The 6705-nt window shown below is 45.2% G+C and overlaps 1 pseudogene; it reads right to left on the bottom strand.

The window, feature by feature from the left end:
* Positions 1-5219: 5219 nt before the first annotated feature.
* On the bottom strand, positions 5220-6154 carry LOC127044056 (olfactory receptor 51G2-like; annotated as a pseudogene).
* Positions 6155-6705: the final 551 nt, after the last annotated feature.

The raw sequence follows: 6705 nt of genomic DNA, 5'->3' as shown, positions 1-6705 counted from the left end.
ACTGTTAAGGCCAAAAAGTGTCAAATAGGCCAAAACAGAGTGACTTACCTGGGGCACCAGGTGGGTCGAGGAACCATAAACCCCCTACAGGCCAAGGTGGATGCTATCCAAAAGTGGCCTGTCCCACGGTCCAAGAAGCAGGTCCAATCCTTCTTAGGCTTGGCCGGATACTACAGGTGATTTGTACCACACTACAGCCAAATCGCTGCCCCACTGACCGACCTGACCCAAAAGACCCAGCCAAATGCAGTTAAGTGGACTGATGAGTGTCAAAAGGCCTTTACCCAGCTTAAGGCGACGCTCATGTCTGACCCTGTACTCAGGGCCCCGGATTTTGACAAGCCATTCCTAGTAACCACGGATGCATCTGAGCGTGGTATCGGAGCAGTTCTCATGCAGGAAGCAACAGATCACAACTTCCATCCTGTCGTGTTTCTCAGCAAGAAACTGTCTGAGAGGGAAAGTCACTGGTCAGTCAGTGAAAAGGAATGCTATGCCACTGTGTACGCCCTGGAAAAGCTATGCCCATATGTTTGGGGATGGCGGTTCCAGCTACAAACTGACCATGCTGCACTCAAGTGGCTTCATACTGCCAAGGGGAACAACAAGAAACTTCTTCGTTGGAGTTTAGCTCTCCAAGATTTTGATTTTGAAATTCAGCACATCTCAGGAGCTTCTAACAAAGTAGCGGATGCACTCTCCCGTGAGAGTTTCCCAGAATCCAGTAGTTAAAATGTGTTCTTAAACTGTAGAAGTCTGTTAGTTATATACTTAGTGGTATATGTAATGGTGCATGTGTTGTATTAATCTGTTTAGTTTAAAGTTCTAGGAGGAAATCGCCGCCAGTGACCTTCCCCACTGTCTGCAATTTGGGGGGCGTGTCATAAACAGATAGCTAAGGGTTAATGTCTCTTTCACCTGAAAAAACGTAACCTGAAGCACCTCACCAGAGGACCAATCAGGAAACCAGACTGTTTCAGATCTGGGTGGAGGGAAGTTTGTGGGAGAGTCCTTTGTTCTTTGGTCTTCTGCCTGTACTCCCTCTCGGCTATGGGAAGGATTTCTCTATTTCTTGCTTTCTAATCTTCTGTTTCCAAGTTGTAAGTACAAATATAGTAAGGCAGTAAGGTTTCTATCGTTTTTCTTTTGTATTTACATGTGTATAGTTGCTGGAGTGCTTTGAATTGTATTCTTTTTGAATAAGGCTGTTTATTCATATTTCTTTTAAGCAATTGACCCTGTATTTGTCACCTTAATACAGAGAGACCATTTTAATGTATTTTTCTTTCTTTTTACATAAAGCTTTCTTTTTAAGACCTGTGGGAGTTTTTCTTTAGTGGGGAACTCCAGGGAATTGAGTCTGTGCTCACCAGGGAATTGGTGGGAGGAAGAAGTCAGGGGGAAATCTGTGTGTGTTAGATTTACTAGCCTGACTTTGCATTCCCTCTGGGAGAGGGGGGGAAGAGAGATTAGCTTCTGTTTTCCAAGGCTGGAAACGGGGAGGGTGGAATCCCTCTGTTTAGATTCACGGAGCTTGTTTCTGTGTATCTCTCCAGGAACACCTGGAGGGAGGAAGGGAAAAGGTTTATTTCCCTTTGTTGTGAGACTCAAGGGATTTGGGTCTTGGGGTCCCCAGGGAAGGTTTGAGGGGACCAGAGTGCCCCAAAACACTCTATTTTTTTGGGTGGTGGCAGCTTTACCAGGTCCAAGCTGGTAACTAAGCTTGGAGGTTTTCATGCTAACCCCCATATTTTGGACACTAAGGTCCAAATCTGGGACTAGGTTATGATAACCTTGGGGGCCACTTGGCCATCAGGGAACTTCAGCTGCTTGGCTTAGTTGGCACCAGCTCTAACCACCGTTAACAACCAAAGACAAACTGGAGGAGACCAAATCACAGGAGATGAGAGGTGATGCTACCCAATTAGACTGCAGCAGAAACCGAGGTACAGGCTCTATTCCTGGACTCTGGGCTTGTCATATCTGTTTGCATGGTTCCAATTAGTCATATGGCTACTGCAAGGATGGCCGAGTGGTAACAATAATGCTGTCACAGTTGTGATTTTGCTAAAATAAAATAAAATAGAATAATAAATAATAGAATAATATAGGACACTTTTTCTACCTGACAGCCCCCTTTTCTGCATCACAAACCCGGGATGCAGGCCAGGGGAGTAGATTCCATATGGCTATGTACATGAAAATTTCCCTCGGATAGTTTCAGAATGTGTGGTCCCTTTTCTTCTCCATGAGGAATGAAAAGGGACCAAGGATCCAAAGTTATGCACAGATCTCTGTGATTCACTGGTTGCTAGGCCCACCCACCATCTCTGTAACTCCACAAGTGCTCTAAGACCCTCTCCAGCTCCCAGCTAGCACAGGTTCATCAGAGATGTGCTACCGGGGCCTGTCAGAGAAGCTGTTGCCCACAGGATCTGCTGAAGGGGGTATCGTGCAGGGAGCTACACAGAGATGGGAAGGCTGGTTAGAGAAGCTGATGGGCACAATATCCAGCCATAGACTGGTCAGGAAATTTTGACCTTTCCAGACCCAGAGTGCAGTCATAGACTCTGTCAGTGCAACTTTCATTATGTTATGAGGAAGCAGGAGATGAAAAGCTTCTAGTTTCTCTTGGGGATCCAGGCAGATGCAGCTGGGTAGTATCATGGTTTCTGAGCTTTCAGAGAAAAATGCTCCATTTTCTGTGAAAACTCACCCCAAAAAATTGATGAAAAGGAAACATTTTAGTTTGCTTAACATTTTGCATGGAGAGAAAATCTCTCTATTTTCTAGCCCAGCTCTGGCTCAAACCATAAGCCTCTGTCCCTCGTGCAACAAGACCACACCCCTAGTTGACAGCACTAGCCTGGAATCAGCCTTCCACAGTGAGCAGCGCCTGGACATCTGCTGGGGGTGAATAAGCCAGTTCTATAAGAGAGGGAGCCCCTGGAAATGGCCTGTCAGCAGCAGCCCATCCATCAGTGGAACAATTTAAGTATATAATAATGGCCTTATTGTGTTGGACAAATGGTTTGTCCTGCCCAGTGCAGATACTTCCGAGGGAATGAAGAGAACATGGAATTATCAAGGGCTCCATCCTCTCCGTCTCCTCCATTTTGGCTAATTGATGGACCTTTCTTCCATGAACTTATGTTATTCTCTTTTGGACCAGTTATACGTTTGGCCTTCGCAACAAACCTTGGCAGTGAGTCCACAGGCTGAGGGTGCATTGCGTGATAAAGCACTGGCTTTTGTTTGTTTTGAACCTTCTGCCTATTAACTTAATTGAGTGACCCCTGATTATTGTGTAGGTGAAAATAACTCTTCCTAATTCATTCTCACCACACTGCTCATGATTTTACAGACCTCTGGCATATCCCCACTTTGTCATCCCTTTTCTGGGAATAGGAGAATCAAAACAGCACACAGTATTCAAGATGTGGGCGTGCCATGAATTTATAAATAGGCAATATGACATTTTCTCTCTCTTTATCTATCCCTTTCCTAATGATTCCCAACATGAACGGTGGGGGGAGCCCCCCTTCAGGGAGGGAGGTCCCCTTGGCCCCTTCTGCCAGAAGCTCTCCCCCACTACAGCTGGAGCACTGAACCTCCTCATTCTGGAGAACCCAGAGCCTCCCCACCACCTATGGCTGTAGCATTGATCTCCCCTCCTACACCTCATGGATGGAGGAGCCTTAGGCTGGACAGAGCCCCCCCAGCCATGCGATGCCTCCTCTCTTGAGACCCCAATCTGCCCCACGGGGAAAATATGTCTCTTTCCAAAGAACCTGAACATTTTAAATGTACCATGCATGTTCCCGGGCAGCTGAGGAGGTGGTTATGACATTGCCCCCAGTATTCAGCATGATGGTATCATTATGATATGTTTATGAATAACATTATAATACATCTTGTACAAAATATGCCTTGTGAGGTATCTATGGAAATGTTATGATTTGTGAAATATGATAACACTATATTTATGCATGTATCATTTTTGTATCAGAACTCATGAATATTGACTATGTATCTGTATTTCAAATGTAGCTATGCCTGGGCAAAATGCTTCCTATCAAGACAGCTGGTTGTGAAAAGCCTATTCAGGGTAATGGAACATGAAGGAAACAGTAGGCCTGAGGAGCAGCTTCTCCCCCCACCCGGTCACCCTTCTGAGAATGCTCCAGACAGCCTGTGGATAATGGCTGCTATGACTCAACAGTGCATGCAAGGACATGTGACCAAACCACATGACACTAAACTCCATTTTGGTACCTTTATGTTTCCAATATATAACGTAGGGTGTGGGATCATTTCTTGACCTCACTCCCCAGACAAGAGAACTCCTGGAAACACCTGAGGAACAAAGACTGAATGGAGGGAAGTGCTGGTCCCAGGCTAAAGGGATTTCTAGCCTGCATATGGAAACTTGGTGGACTGCTTGTTTCATCAGTCAAGGTGAGAAATTAGTAATTCATATCCAACTTATCTAGTATATTAGGCTTAGTTTGTCTTTTTTTTGTTTATTTGCTTGGTAGTCTACTTTGATCTGTTTGCTATCACTTAAAATTACTTAAAATCCACCTTTCTGTAGATTTGTTTATGCTTTATCTTTACCAGCATGTTTTGGGTACAGTGTTTGGGAAAATCTCAAGTCTATGTACAAAGGCTGTTGCATATTTTGCCCACATCCAGGGGAAGTGACCTGTATTAATGAGCTTACACTATACAGACACCTGTGCAGAGCAAGACGATATAATTCTGTGTTTATACTCAAGAAACAGGGCAAGGTGGGGAAGCTTGGAAATTGGCTGTTGTCTGCTGCCTGTCTTTGAGAGGCTTAGGTAAAGCACTCAGGCAGCTCAGCTGGTTGTATGGCCCTAACTGCTGTCATGTTGGGTGATAACAAGGCTTGCAGAGGCTGGCTGTGTCACCAGCAGAGCAGTGTATGATTGGCCAGCCCAGCTGGAGAGTTGAGGGGCACAGCAGTTGCCACAGGTCTCAGACTGCTCCGGTGGGGATGACAACTTGTCATAGTGGAAAGTGTTATACAGCTTCCTGTGTTCATCACCCCTCCCATTGTTCCAGGCCTTGGACCCCAACTGACCCTCTCTCTACAGAGTGGAGATCAGTAGCTCATCTTGTCTTGGATTTAAGTGTCCAGGATGCAATCAGTGACCCATGTCACCAGCACGGGAGCCAGGCAATGAACTGACCCTTCACTTGATGAACATCCTGATTGTCCTCGCACGAAGGTGTTTGTTTTTCACGCTGTACACAATTGGTTCATCAGGGTTGGGACCAGAAGGTAGATATAGCCCAGGAGAATCTGAAGGAAGTGAGAAGAGCTATTCCCGAATCTGTGTATCACAGACAAGACAATCTCTGGTGTGTAGAAGAGCAGTACGGCGAACAAGTGGGAGACGCAGGTGTTTAGGGCCCTGAGTCTCTCCATGTGGGACGTGACACTAAGCACAGTTTTGAGGATCATCACATAAGAGAGAAAGATTAGCAATGAATCCACCCCTACCGTTAAGAGTTTAATAGACAAGCCATAGATGGTGTTGACTGTGATGTCTGAACAAGCCATCTTCATGACTTCCTGGTGCAGGCAGTAGGAATGGGATAGGACATTGGCTTGACAGTATCGGAACCGTTTCAGGAGAAAGGGAAGTGGGATGTTAAGGGCCACCGATCTTAGCACAAAGCAAAGTCCCATCCTGGCTATTCTCAGTGCGGTTAAGATGGAAGTATATCTCAGTGGGTTACAGATCGCGACAAAACGGTCAAAGACCATTAGCAAGAGCACAGATGATTCAATGTATGAAAGCGAGTGGATGAAGAACAACTGAGCAAAACAGGCATCCAGGCTGATCTCCCTAGAGTTAAACAAGAATATGCCTAGCATCGTCGGCATGGTGGATATCGATATGCCAAGGTCTGTGACTGCCAACATGGAAAGGAAAATGTACATGGGCTCATGGAGGGTTCGATCTGTTTTTATAATGAATAGAATGACTGAATTTCCAAATATTGAAATAACCAATATTAAGCAGAAGGGAATAGAGATCCAGCGATGTACATCTTCCTGTCCTGGTATCCCGGTGAGAAGGAACACTGCAGGTTTGAATTTGGTATCATTGACAGCTGACATAATGTATTGGGCAGGTCTGAGGAGTTTTGAACTTTCCTTCCTAAATGGGAAAAAAACAGGACACTAAATGGTATTTTAGAAGATACATTTCTGCTTTCAGTGCAAGTCTAGAGACTCCTGGAAGATCAAGGAAAATCAGCAAAAACATAGTCTTGGATTTACACCACCAACAGGAAGATAGGCACTGCCAGACTGGATCAGACCTGCAGTCCATCTAGCCCGGTATCCAGTGACCAGTTCCAGATGCTGCAGAAGAAGATTGGAAGAAGCCCTGAAATAGACAGCTGTAAGATAGCTTGCTCCCAGGGAGAATATCTCCATGACAGCCACTAGTTAGAGATATGTAATGGTGTAAATCAGGAAGGTTTAGAGCTCTTCCAAGACTTTTTAAAAACAATCCTCACTACTATAATTGGATTTTCTGGTTGAATTCTGCTAAACTCTTGGCCCTCTTGATATCTTGTGGCTGGGAATTCTGCAAACTACTTGACAACTGTAAAAGCAGCAAAGAATCCTGTGGCACCTTATAGACTAACAGACGTTTTGGAGCA

The sequence above is a fragment of the Gopherus flavomarginatus genome, chromosome 1 (genome assembly GCF_025201925.1).
Source record: "Gopherus flavomarginatus isolate rGopFla2 chromosome 1, rGopFla2.mat.asm, whole genome shotgun sequence".
Lineage (NCBI taxonomy): Eukaryota > Metazoa > Chordata > Testudines > Testudinidae > Gopherus > Gopherus flavomarginatus.
The sequence above is the reverse complement of the archived record's forward strand: the minus strand, read 5'-3'. Positions and strand labels throughout refer to the sequence as shown.